Genomic DNA, 12,806 nt, shown 5'->3' with positions numbered 1-12,806 from the left:
AGGCGGTGGGCCCGGGGGTTGGAGGTGACTAAGGGAGCAGGAACAGTCCGAGGGTGACAAAAGCGATTAGCAAGTTCCTGTGCAAAAGCGAGTTTCCTGTCACTGGCGTCTCCACGGAAGGGTTCTGTCTGTCTGTGTGGGCTTTAGGGGCGTGTGTACATGTGCGTTTCCCTCCGTGAGACTGAAACCTACCCAGCCGAGAGGCAGAAGTGGGGGCTTTTGCTGCGTGGCTGGATTTGTGTTGAACTTTTTTTTTTTTTCCTTCTCCTTCTTGGATCATTTCTCTCTTGCCGTATCCCTTCCGTTTCCAACCCCAAATCACCTACAAACAGGTGAGGGGAGGAAGAGAGGGAAACCGGGACGGTTCCATAAGGACGTGAAACAGAAGAAAAATATGATTTCACTGCACTCACTGGTCTTGGTTAATTTCAGCTTAGATCAAAGCACCTTAAAACTTAACTTCTGGGCGAGGACAGAGTCGGCGGGTAGAGGACTAACTTGCCTAGCCCTGGGTTTGATCCCCTGTGACCAACAGAACCTTATATGGTGGCGTACACCTGTGATCCCAACATTCGGAAGGATCAGAAATTCAAGGTTGCCAGGCCCGATGGCGCACGCCTTTAGCTCCAGCACCCGAGAGGCAAAAGCAGATGGATCTCCATGAGCTGAAGGCCAGCCTGGTCTACATGGCGAGTTCCAGAAGCGCTGGGGCCACAGAGAGAGACAGGGAGTCCTCAGCTACACAAGGAGTTCCCGGCCAGCCTGGCTGGGGACAGTAGGTGGGTTCCCTGCCTCTCTCTGCTTTCGTGTTAGTGGACTGTGTTGCTAGCGTTAGCAACCGTTTAAAAAGAACAGGCTGAGCCGCAGCAAAAGCTCAAGCAACTGCCACACCGCCGCAGCACCTGTGCTGGGAGGTCCTGGACTCTGTTTTCAGAACTCCTCTGAGTTTCATTATTTGCCTAAAAACACGACTGTACTTGTCCCGGTCCCTCTGCGCTAGCCAGGTGCAGAGACCATCTGCAACAATGTAGACTACAGCCGACCCACCCAAGCCGGCCGTTTGACTCTCCTTAAGTGTTAACACCCCCACCCTCCTAGCCCATGCCCCTGCACCCTTAGTCCTGAATCATTGCAAATGCCATGGCCCAGGATAGTATCTTACTCAAAACGCCGTGAGGACAAAGTCAATGACATTCAAGTCAACAGTACAAAAGGGAGTTCAGGGCTAGGGTGCAGCCAAGGGCACACCTGGACTTGGGACACTGTTATTTCCTGATACTAGGGGGTGGGGGGTGGGGTGGGGGGCCGATGCACAAAATCCCAGGCAGGCAGATTCTATCCTTACAACACTAAAACCCTAGGAAGGCTTGGAAGGCAAACAAAAATATTCAGACGGAATTCAAAATTCCACATGACAGCAACTATCACAATGGAATCAGAGAAACCCAGCCCAATGACAAGACAATCGACGCATCCTAGAGACAGTGTGAGCAGCTCGCACAGAAGTAAAGCTTGAAACTGTCGCAAGACTGACTGAAAATTAGAAAGTCTGAGGTGTTGATGTTGCTGTTGGTAAGCTACCAGTCCCAGGATGCCACCTACAAAGATCTCATTGTTTTTCATGCCCACCCCTTAGTGCTTTAGAAGTGCAGCTGTGGCTGTCACGGATAAGAGAGAGGCAGGCTGGGGAGGGAAGAGGGTCCCAAACAGAGGCAAACAGCACAGAGACCCTAAGGGAGAACAAGACGGGAAAAGCAAAATGATGGAGTACTACCCAGTTGGGAATTGGTCCATGCCTTTAATCCCAGCACTCGGGAGGCAGAGGCAGACAGATCTCTGAGTTTGAAGCCAGCCTGGTCTACAGAGTGAGTTCCAGGACAGCCAGGACTATTATACAGAGAAACCCTGTCTCAAGAGGGGGGAAAAGGAGAAGAAGAAGAAGAAAAGAAAGGCAGGAAGGAAGGAAGGTGAATGTACCTGAGGTGTGGTATGGAGGGAAGGAAGGAGACGAACATGGTCAGACTTACAGATGGACACACAGACGCCTCTTAAAGGGATCCAGGTAGCAACCTAGAGTGAAGCAGGACTCAATTTTCCTCTAATGAACACATGGCCTCTGTCCAGAAAACTCCCTGTGGGAAGCTTAATCACCACTGGGATATTATCAGTCAGGCAGAGCACAAATGGTTTGTGGGTGCTTCTTTCTTTGCCCCCGAGTTTGTGTAACGAATGATGAGAACGGCCTTTACAGACACAGACACCTTGGCCAGATGAAATGGGTCAAAAACAAGACATCTCTCAGGAGGGTGAAGGACAAGGATCAAGAATGCAAGTCCATCTCGGGGTACACAGAGCATTTCTAAGCCAGGTCAGTTTATGAGACCCTGTCTCAAAATTAAATAAAGAAAGGTCCTATGTTGAAACGGGGCCAAGAAAAACCAAACACAGAAATTGAGCTTAAGCAAGGGGTTGGTGTGGTTAAAACAGAAAGTGTCTGCAATGTGGTTCCAAGAGTTCTGGCAGCCAGTATGGAGCAGAGAAACCTACACAGAAAACTCGGTGTGCACTGGGTAAAAATGTGCGTGTAAAACCATGCTCAAGATGGTAACCCCAGCACTCGAGATGCTGAGGTAGGAGAATCACCATGAGTTCAAGGCCAGCCTGGGCTACAGAGTGATTCTGTTTCCAAAACACAAAGACACACCAACAAAACTCGATACCTAGCTGGAGAAAGCTGACAGTCACCCGGCTCCCCGGTGCTAAGACCACATAGATGCTTTGCCTCTGGATTATCGAAAAGAAGATGTCACGGAGGAAGGAAGGACATCGCCATCCTTAAACAGGCAACAGCAAGTTGTGTGAGGTGAGGCCTCATCCGTCTCTCCAGGGCCAGGCTGATTCCATCTCGACACCCTAGGGAGCCCACAGGGACAGTTGTGACAGAGAGCTAGTATATCATGTGTGTCTCACCAGGCTGTTCCAGTTCAATCCAGAAATGAAGACGGATTCCAACTCTGCAGTGAGAAAGGCATCACCAACCAACGGTTTTTCTCACCCAGTGTCTAAAAGCTTCGGTACTCCAAAGCTTCAGAGTTCAAAATGATCCTCCTGTGGGGGAGGAGGGGGAGGGAAACAGTGGTTGTTCTCGGGTTACCCGAGACATGTGCCTCCTCTTGGGAGGAAGGAGAGTATGACAGTGGCATGAACCTCATGGACCACCTCCCCACCTCCAGGAGAAGGTGTGGTGCTTCTGCCTTTCAGAAAATAAAGCAAGAGGTACCACAGTGGGGCCCAGAAGCTCGAGGCCTCAACCTCTGCATATGGTCTTCACCCATGGGGCCATGCTCCCAGGTCAGGCAGGGTTGAGCATGTCCCAGGCCCCAGCACCTGGGCCCAGCCTGGAAGGACCTGGGAAGGCAGAGCCACAGGCGGCTGCCAGGTTCCTCTTTCCCTTCCCTGGGCTCCTTGGCTGACCACAATCCCTCTCTGAAAGACCCGCTCTTTCTGCCTGGAGGAATGGCACTTTCTCTCTCTGTCTTTTCACGGAGTTGAATGGGATTGATGAAGAACGGAGGAAGCCGGCAACTTACATGTACACATGACAGACACATGCCCACACATGGCCTCTCTGGAGCCTGGAGACAGAGGTAGGGGGAAACACTAGGCGCTCCGAGTGGCAGCCACGCAGGGAATCTTTCACTTCAGACAGAGCTGGGCCACAGTCGGGAAGGAGGGATGGTCAGGAATAGAAGGCCAGCGGTCCGTTTGCTTAGTTTCAAGCACCCCTCCCCTGTGATTGCCAGGCAAATGTCGGAAGTGGTGCAGCTGAGGAGCCAAGACTTGGGCCGGTGAGATGGCCAAGCAGGCAGACATCAGCCACCAAGGCTGACGGCTGAATTTGATCCCAGAAACCCACATGGTTAAAGGAGAGAACTCACTTCTGTATGTTGTTATCTGATCTCCATACATGTGCCCACCACCACACACATCCCCATACATGTGCCCACCACCACACACATCTCCATACATGTGCCCACCACCATATACATCCCCATACATGTGCCCACCACCACATACCTCTCCATACATGTGTCCACCACCACACACATCCCCATACATGTGCCCACCACCACATACCTCTCCATACATGTGCCCACCACCACATACATCCCCATACATGTGCCCACCACCACACACATCCCCATACATGTGCCCACCACCACACACATCCCCATACATGTGCCCACCACCACATACATCCCCATACATGTGCCCACCACCCCATACATGTGCCCACCACCACACACATCCCCATACATGTGCCCACCACCACACACATCCCCATACATGTGCCCACCACCACATACATCTCCATACATGTGCCCACCACCACACACATCCCCATACATGTGCCCACCACCACACACATCTCCATACATGTGCCCACCACCACATACATCCCCATACATGTGCCCACCACCACATACATCCCCATACATGTGCCCACCACCACACACATCTCCATACATGTGCCCACCACCACATACATCTCCATACACGTGCCCACCACCACATACATCCCCATACATGTGCCCACCACCATACAGCCTTGCATACATGTGCCCGCCACCACACACACCTGCTAAACAAACAAACAATAAAAATTAAGTAGTTAATTTAAACAAGAACATTTCAAAGTCATCCTCGACTACACAATGAGTTTACAGCCAGCCCGAGATACGGGAGCCCCTGTTTAAAAAAAAAAAAAAAGCCAAAGACTGTCTCAAAAACACCTTCAATCGACTTTAAATGCTCTCAGATAGGGCCAGAGGAGGTCTTAGTGTTTCTTCAGTGGCCTCCAAGCCTGAGGACCTCTTTCCTGGAGAGTGTTTAAATAATGTGCCATCCGACTCTGTCCTCTGAACTCCTGCGGAAGCATGCTCTTCTTGCATAGACTTACCACCGCTGTCGCAGAGAGGCCTCTTATATAACAACCACAGTTTGTGGTGAACACTAAATTTTGGAAATCTTCGGCAGGATTCATTTACTGAGCTATTTTGACCCTGTGTTTATATAATACCTCTTTTTCTTAGCATTACTGTGTTGCCCAAAATTAATTATTTCGGTTCAGCGGGGGTGGGGTGAGGTGGGGTGGGGGTGTTGGGGTGTTTGTTCACACCGAATGATGCTTGTTAAGTCCCCACCTGATGAAACAGCTTCCTGGGGTGGGAAATATGCCCTGAATCTTGTCTTAACGATCTGAGCTTCCAGTCTGGGCATTAGCCATCCTGGGATTGTTCCCCTGCAACTCCGTAAGTGACGATATTAAGACAAAATACCCATTCCTTCTGATTGGGAGATTTTTATGATAGGGACTATAAAATGTTAGCTCTACTTCAGAGAAAAAAGATCTAAATTATGATGTGTCATTTTCAACGTAAAATTATACTCACACAAAATACTCTTTAAAATCTTAAATATTAAAAGTACCTTAGAATTGCCATAGGCTAGAAATCTCACGAATGACTTCCTCTGTGCCATTTCTAATTCATTGCAAACCACAGGCTCCCTGACCAGATAAGAATATCATTTCCAACACTGTCTCATTTCCCTCTTACAGACAGAACCGTAAAACCATCGTTTCCCCCAATGTTATTCTCATCATCGATCTTTACATTAAGGTTTTAGCGTAACATAGCACATTGCTTTTTTTGTTGCTGCGACTATTAGGTTCTCAAGAGTCTCCATTTTTTTTTTTTCACTCCAGTCTGTTTGCCTCATATATCTGCATTTATCAAGCAAATATTTACATCGTGGTTCTTTTGATTGCAAAGCTCTCTTCATAGCAGTGCAGTCTAGTTGCAGAAGATGAAGGCCCCCAGGGGGGTCCTTCAAGCAAGGGCTCCACAGGCAGGGTTCACCTCTTTCTGTGAGGCTGTCAGGTGGAGCCGATGTAGTCAAATGACCGCTCCTCCTCACAGCAGCCCCAGATGCTCTCTCCTCACATCGCAGATATTAATCAACAGTTTTAGATCCCTTACAAAATCCTTCAGGGACAGCTAGGCAGGCTGCAGACAAAGCCAGGATCTCTACCTTCTGTGCGCTACTTGGTTTCGACACAAAATAGCCAATTGTTCAACCGCCTTCCTCACTGGATAGAGCAGCCCATGACCGGGAAAACCAAATCCTATCTATAAAGATAAACACTGGTGACCTCTTTAAAGAAGCGGCTGCAGGTCCTGGGAGCAAATCCACAAGAGAAAAGATGAAACGTGAGGAAAGTAATAGCAGTATTTGGGGGTCCAGCGCATGAACGCCCAAGGCGCTACTGCAAACACATGCCATGGGCACTGGAGAAGTCGGTTGGATTTGTCTATACCGGAGGAAGATGAAGAGGAGGCCTCTTCTGCCTCTTCTCACGCTCCGACTGAACCCGTTGCCTTGATAGGGATCTTCAGTTTGGGCACACACATCACAGGGTAACTGCAACCCGGCACATCTGCTCAGAGCCTGGGCTGCATGCATTTCAGTTACAGGGCGGAGCACTGCCTTGCCAGCCAGTCTCAGAGTGACTGATCTTGGTGCCGTTCTGGAGGGAACAGCTTGAAGCATGCACAAGGGCAGTTTGGAAGTGTAGAGGAAGGTAAGTTAGGGTTCAAACGAGACAGGTTTCAAGTCTGAACTCCACCCTGACTAAGAACAAGGTCCTGACCATCCATCAGCCAAACAGGTAGATTCCTACCACGCCTGGACAGACTCTATAAAACAATAAAAATAAAAAATGTGACTAGCCTGGTTCAGTGGGCAATGCCTACAATCCCCAAATCCCAGCAACAGGGAGGCTGATGTGGGTAGTTAGGTTGGTCGAGGCCCTTGTTTACATGGTGAGACCCATCTCGTAACAAGTTAATTAGCTGAAGCTACATAGCCCTTGGGTTATGGCGGCTGCACACTCCGTGGGTGCTGTTCCTGCTGTTCTTGTTTTCAGTGTTTTACTTCCTGGGGTCCTTTGACTCCCCTCTTTACCCCCACCTTAAATAACAACTGTTGAATTGTAGGATTGGAGAAATTATGGCAGTCCCCAAACCCTGGTGAGGAAAAACTCACACAGGCCTACACATCACAGACAAAATTGCAATGTTGTATATCCACGGTCCAAATGCTAAAGGGGCCCAGAAACTTTCAAATTAACTTTTATTAATGCAATGATGAAATCTCTTACACATAATCTGAATGTCATGGAATATTCCAGAAGATCTCCGGATGTCTTCACACTACGACAAACGCTTAGAATACTGTTTCCTCTCATGGGGCAAATACCTGCTGAATATTTGGCTTGGCTGTTGCTCGGACACGATACGTGTGTAATTCAATGATGCTTTATGGGACAGTGTGCTGATGACTAGGACAGAAAATAAAGCACATAAGGAAAGAGGTGGGTTGCACATGTCAACAGGCCAGTCGAGGGAGTCCTTGTGGGGAGGAAGGCAGCGTCTTTTTGGAGCCAGCTCGTGGCCTCTTCTGTTTAAGCGGATCCCTGACATCAGCGTCCATCCCTAAATTAGAGGTAATTTTCATGGCCGTGTCCTAGCTTTCCACATGCCGACGGGAACCGGCCTCCTCTTCGGTCGTGTCCTCTGAGCCCTCTGCTGTGAGTGGCCTCCCTTCCCCAGCGGCAGGGGGCCCAGCTTGCGATCACCCCACATCGCCAGCCCTCCTCTGAGCTGCACACCTCCCAAGCTCTGGGCCTGTCTTGTGTCTCCTCTCCGAATCCCCAGATCTTTTTCCAGTAATGGACGGACGGCCCGGCTTGTGTCCGATTTAGAGGATCTAGAACAAGGGCTCAGGCGCCTCGTGAGCACTTCCTCGTGAGCACTTCCTCGTGAGCACTTCCTCGTGAGCACTTCCCAGCCAGGGGCACAGGCTGCGTTCTTGCCAGCTCGCTCGACACCGTCTCTTAGAACAGTGTGCTAATGGCCACTGCTGTACTGTTTGCTGAGCACCTAACCTGTACGAGTTTTCCTACCCTCATCACCCCGACAGCGAGAAGGCGCACCGTATCAGAGTTATCTGTGTTTACAAAGGGAGACACTGAGGAACGGGGTCTTAAGTGACTCGCATAGATAGGGTCACAAATACAACACGGCACAGCCTGATCCCGGAGGCCCTCTCTGTGTCGCCGCACAGTGACAGCCCTTTGAATTTGTCTACAGTCTGCCGTGCCCTTGACTACAGGACACAGCCCTATCCTTTGAACGCTGTTAATTCTCCCGCATCGGATGGCTACCTCCACCTCCCAAATTTGTGGGTCTCATCCTGAATTCAAAATGGCTTGTGAGGATCAATTTTAAACTTGAAAAACTACTATTACAGGCCTGCCTCATGCCTCATGCCTGTAATCCCAAGACTGGAGAGGCTGAGGCAGAAGGATGGAGAATTTGAAGCCAACGTGGGCTATGCAGCAAAGCCCTGTCTGAAAAAACAAAAACACTATTCTCATCACTGATCGAGAGGAGTTTCCATTGCCCCCTTTAAGTAGCTCCCTCTCTCCCTCCTCCCTCCCTCTCTTCTCCCTCCCTTCCTCTCCCTCTCCCCCATCCTAAAATGCTCTCATTTCCTGCCTAAGCATACAGAGCACAGCTTTCAGACATGCTCATTTTTAGGTGCTATTTTGATGAGCTGCTGTCCCTGTAGAGCCAAGCATGAGAAGTTTCACGTAGTCCTGCTGTGTGGAGATAGCTTCTTCTGCACTCTTGAAAAAGTTCTTGATGCTTACAGCTTGCATTAATTCACACACAAGGCATGCCACTGCCTCTAAAAGTCACACTGTCGACTCATAATCTGAACGGGTAAAGTTCTCATGTGAATAAAATGCATCTCATATGAATCTCCTGCCCCTGGTTAATTTCTTGTCTTAGAAATATCCACTAGCTGGGAGCTGGAGAGACGGCTTGGTGGTTTAGAGCATTGACTGCTCTTCCAGACATCTTGAGTTCGGTTCCCAATGCCAAGTGAGCATCGAGCAGCTCACCCACCTGTAACTACACCGCCAAGGGATATGACCTCTTTTGGCCTCTTGGGTGCACACACACACACACACACACACACACACACACACACACTCTCTCTCTCTCTCTCTCTCTCTCTCTCTCTCTCTCACAAATAATATAAAAATATCTTAAAAGAAATGCCCACTTGGTTAATATAAATGATAAATATTGAATCACTTAAGTAAAAAAAAATGAATTCCCTTTCTTATACATGTAACCTTCAAGGAGAGAAATCTCTCCAGAGATATCTGTGTTTATTTATAAACTAAAACACAAGGAAATCAGAGCACATCCTGAGTTGAAAATAGTATTTTTATTTGGTTTTCTGGTGTGTGTGTGTGTGTGTGTGTGTGTGTGTGTGTGTGTGTATGTGTGTGTGTGTGTGTGTGTGTGTGTGTGTGTGTGTGTGTGTGTGTTTGTCTGTTTGTTTGTTTGAGACAGGGTTTCTCTGTGTATCCCTAGCTGTCCTTGGAACTTGATGTATAGACCAGGCTGGCCTCGAACTCATAGAGATCCATCTGCCTCTGCCTTGGGAGTGCTGGGATTGAAGGTGTGCGCCACCACACCTGGCTGTATTTTAAGTGTATGTAGCTAGCCTAAAAGGTTTCTTTGTTTGTTTGGTTTGGTTTGGTTTTTGGTTTTTTGATTTTTGGTTTTTCAAGACAGGGTTTCTCTGTGTAGTTTTAGTGCCTGTCCTGGACTCACTCTGTAGACCAGGCTGGCCTCGAACTCACAGAGATCCACCTGGCTCTGCCTCCCGAGTACTGAGATTAAAGGCGTGCTCTGCCATTGTCGGGCACTAAAAGTATTTTTTACACAAATATCCAGAATATGTATAGATTTTTAGGCCCTGCATGAATGGAGGCTTTGTTTGAATTAAAACTGTTGATAAACTCTTCTCCCTGGCAGGCAGCTGGCTCCTTCAGCTCTGTTTGCTTCAGGAAACGGTTTCTGTCTGACCTGCTTGTCAGTCTGGAACAGCCTAGAGGCTCAGAAAACTGAGTTCAGATCAACCTACCCATTCTTTTTATTTTTATTTTTCCCCTGGATGTCTTGGAACTTGCTTTGTAGACCAGGCTGGCCTCAAACTCACAGAAATCCACCTGCATCTACCTCCTGATTGCTGGGATTAAAGTTATGCACCACCACTGCCTGGCTTTTATTTTTATTCTTAATCAATTTGCTTCTTCTTCTTTTTTTTTTTTTTTTTTTTTTTTTTTTTTTTTTTTTTTTTGTCTTTTGAGACAAGGTTTCTCTGTAGTTTTGTTGCCTGTCCTGGATCTTACTCTATAGACCAGGCTGGCCTTGAACTCACAGAGATCCTCCTGGCTCTCCTGGGATTAAAGGTGTTCGCCACTACCGCCTGGCTCAATTTGCATACAAGGCACGTCCTTTTGTTAAGTATGTGAAATCTATTCTCTTTCTTGCTGATATAGCCACTGTGGAGGGAAATATATACCAGAACATCCGCACTTTTTTTTTTATAAATTGCAATTCAGCCTGTAGATAAAATACATAAACAAGTAAAACAGAGTAGTGTGACATCCAACTTGACATCACTTTTGGGGACAGTCAAGAGCTCAAGGAGCAAGCCCCTTCAAGCAGTGGCCTCCGCTTTCTTCTGGAAGATACGCATCTCAGTCTTTACCGCTATTGCTTCACTCCCAAGTAGACACTATCAGCTCGGTAGATGACAGAATAGATCTTTAGCGACGAAGGGTGTGTACACAAGGCACTGTTGAGCGAAACAAATGCCAGCTAACCCTTTTTTGTTTTGTATAACTCCATTGAGCAAGTCTACCTGGGTTTCTTCTGAAACCCCTCAGCGTTGCTTCATCCCCGACATGGTTTGCGTAACCGAGCCATTTTATGGCCGTTGATTCTCAGAAGAAAATCTCTGAACCACAGCAGAGCACAGCAAAGTCATCTTCCTGTTCTTCAGCCTCTCTAGGGTCATGGTTATGTGATTCCAACCAGATGTGAATGGCAGCTCCCAGACAGACCCTCCCTCGGTGGGAAACGCTAGACCTATTAAAAATCCGGCCTTAGCTTTCCCTTCATGGGAAAAGATGGGAGTCACAGCTGGCAAACTGTCCTGGGCTGTCTACCAGTTATCTTCTGGGAAGATGAAGAAGCATTCAGAAACAAGAGAGCGAGGTTTTCGGGAAATTAATTCAGTGTCTGAGCTCAGAAAGAAAGAGGTAGTGGGAAATGCTTGATGCTCATTAAGGAAAAACATGTTTGTGGCAGGTGCAGCCAACCATAGCACGATAGGGCTTCAAACTAAACCCGCTTCTTACTATTATTATTACCTAAGGTACTGTGACTGTGCACATTTCATCATTTAGAAGAAAAAGAAGTATTCTTGTAATTCTCATAAATGGGCACTGCTTAAATTGCATTTAAAATTTCAAGATTAGTCAAAAATACCTTGTCCATTTTAATTCTTTAATAGCATAAATCTTTTCTTGAAATTGCTATTAAAAAATGGCTTTTCCAAATAAGACTTTTCATTTCTTAAATGTGTATCAAAAAACAAACCAGTTTTTCCCATTCGAACAACCTATCGATATGATGTTCATTATCCCAAATATAGTGGTTTTTTTGCTAATTCCTGTCTTTTCATCTTTTAATTATAAAATATTTTACATTTCTTACAGGTACTTTGAAAGGATTATATTAACATCCCTAAGTTTTATTTTAGCTTACTTTAAATCTTTCCTTTTCAATTTAGAGTTCATTTTTATAAATATCACTGGAATTGGTCACCTGACAAGATCGCCGTAAAAATGGTGAAAACCATTCTCATCCTCTGACCTTTGTTTTGTAAATGAGAAATCTGAAACTCAGAGAGGCTGAGCAACTTACACAAGACCACCCAGCCAAAGAGAGAGGGACGCCGGGATCACTGGACTCCTATCATGTCTGCCCTCCCCAAACCAAACGACTTTTCCAAATTAGCTTTTTTTTTTTTTTAAGATTCATTTATTTATTATGCATACAGTTTTCTGCTGCCATGTATGCCTACATGCCAGAAGAGGGCACCAGATCACATTACAGATGGTTGTGAGCCACCATGTGGTTGCTGGGAATTGAACTCAGGACCTCCGGAAAAGCAGCCAATGCTCTTAACCTCTGAGCCATCTCTTTACAGCACAAGAGGTCACACTGAATAGGAAAGAGAGATGCAAACTGAACTTTGACCTCTTCGACAAACGTCATAGACTTATTGTATAAAGGTAAGTTATGAAGCTACCTGTTCAGTAAAATCCAAATTTTTTAAAGATTTGTTTTGATTTTTATTTGTGTGTCTGTGCATGTGCATGCATGCATGTGTATCCCCATGTGTGTGCATGTGTGTGGGGGGGGGGGGTGGGTGGGAGGCATTGGATCACATTGAAGTGGAGTCATAGGCAGAACAGCAGACCAATCATGGAAGAACAGCACATGCTCATAACTGTTGAGCCATTTCTCCAGCCCCCGACCCCCAATTATATGTGGAAATAAAAATGCACCTATATGTCTGAAGGCTAAGAATAATGACACAGAACAGCAATGGGTAACATTGGAGATCATTTCATTTTGTTCTCCTTAGTTTTGTGGACTCTGCATACTTTGGTAAATCAGTGAGAACAAACTCCACAACAAGAAAGGTAAATGTTGGAGTCTGTGTTTAATTCAGTGCTGTCTGCATCCACCTCGTTCTCCTGTGATTGCTGTATTACTGTATTTCATTTCACTTCTTTCTTCTGGTTT

Source organism: Peromyscus maniculatus, chromosome 10, assembly GCF_049852395.1.
Source record: "Peromyscus maniculatus bairdii isolate BWxNUB_F1_BW_parent chromosome 10, HU_Pman_BW_mat_3.1, whole genome shotgun sequence".
Taxonomy (NCBI): Eukaryota; Metazoa; Chordata; class Mammalia; order Rodentia; family Cricetidae; genus Peromyscus; species Peromyscus maniculatus.
The sequence above is the reverse complement of the archived record's forward strand: the minus strand, read 5'-3'. Positions refer to the sequence as shown.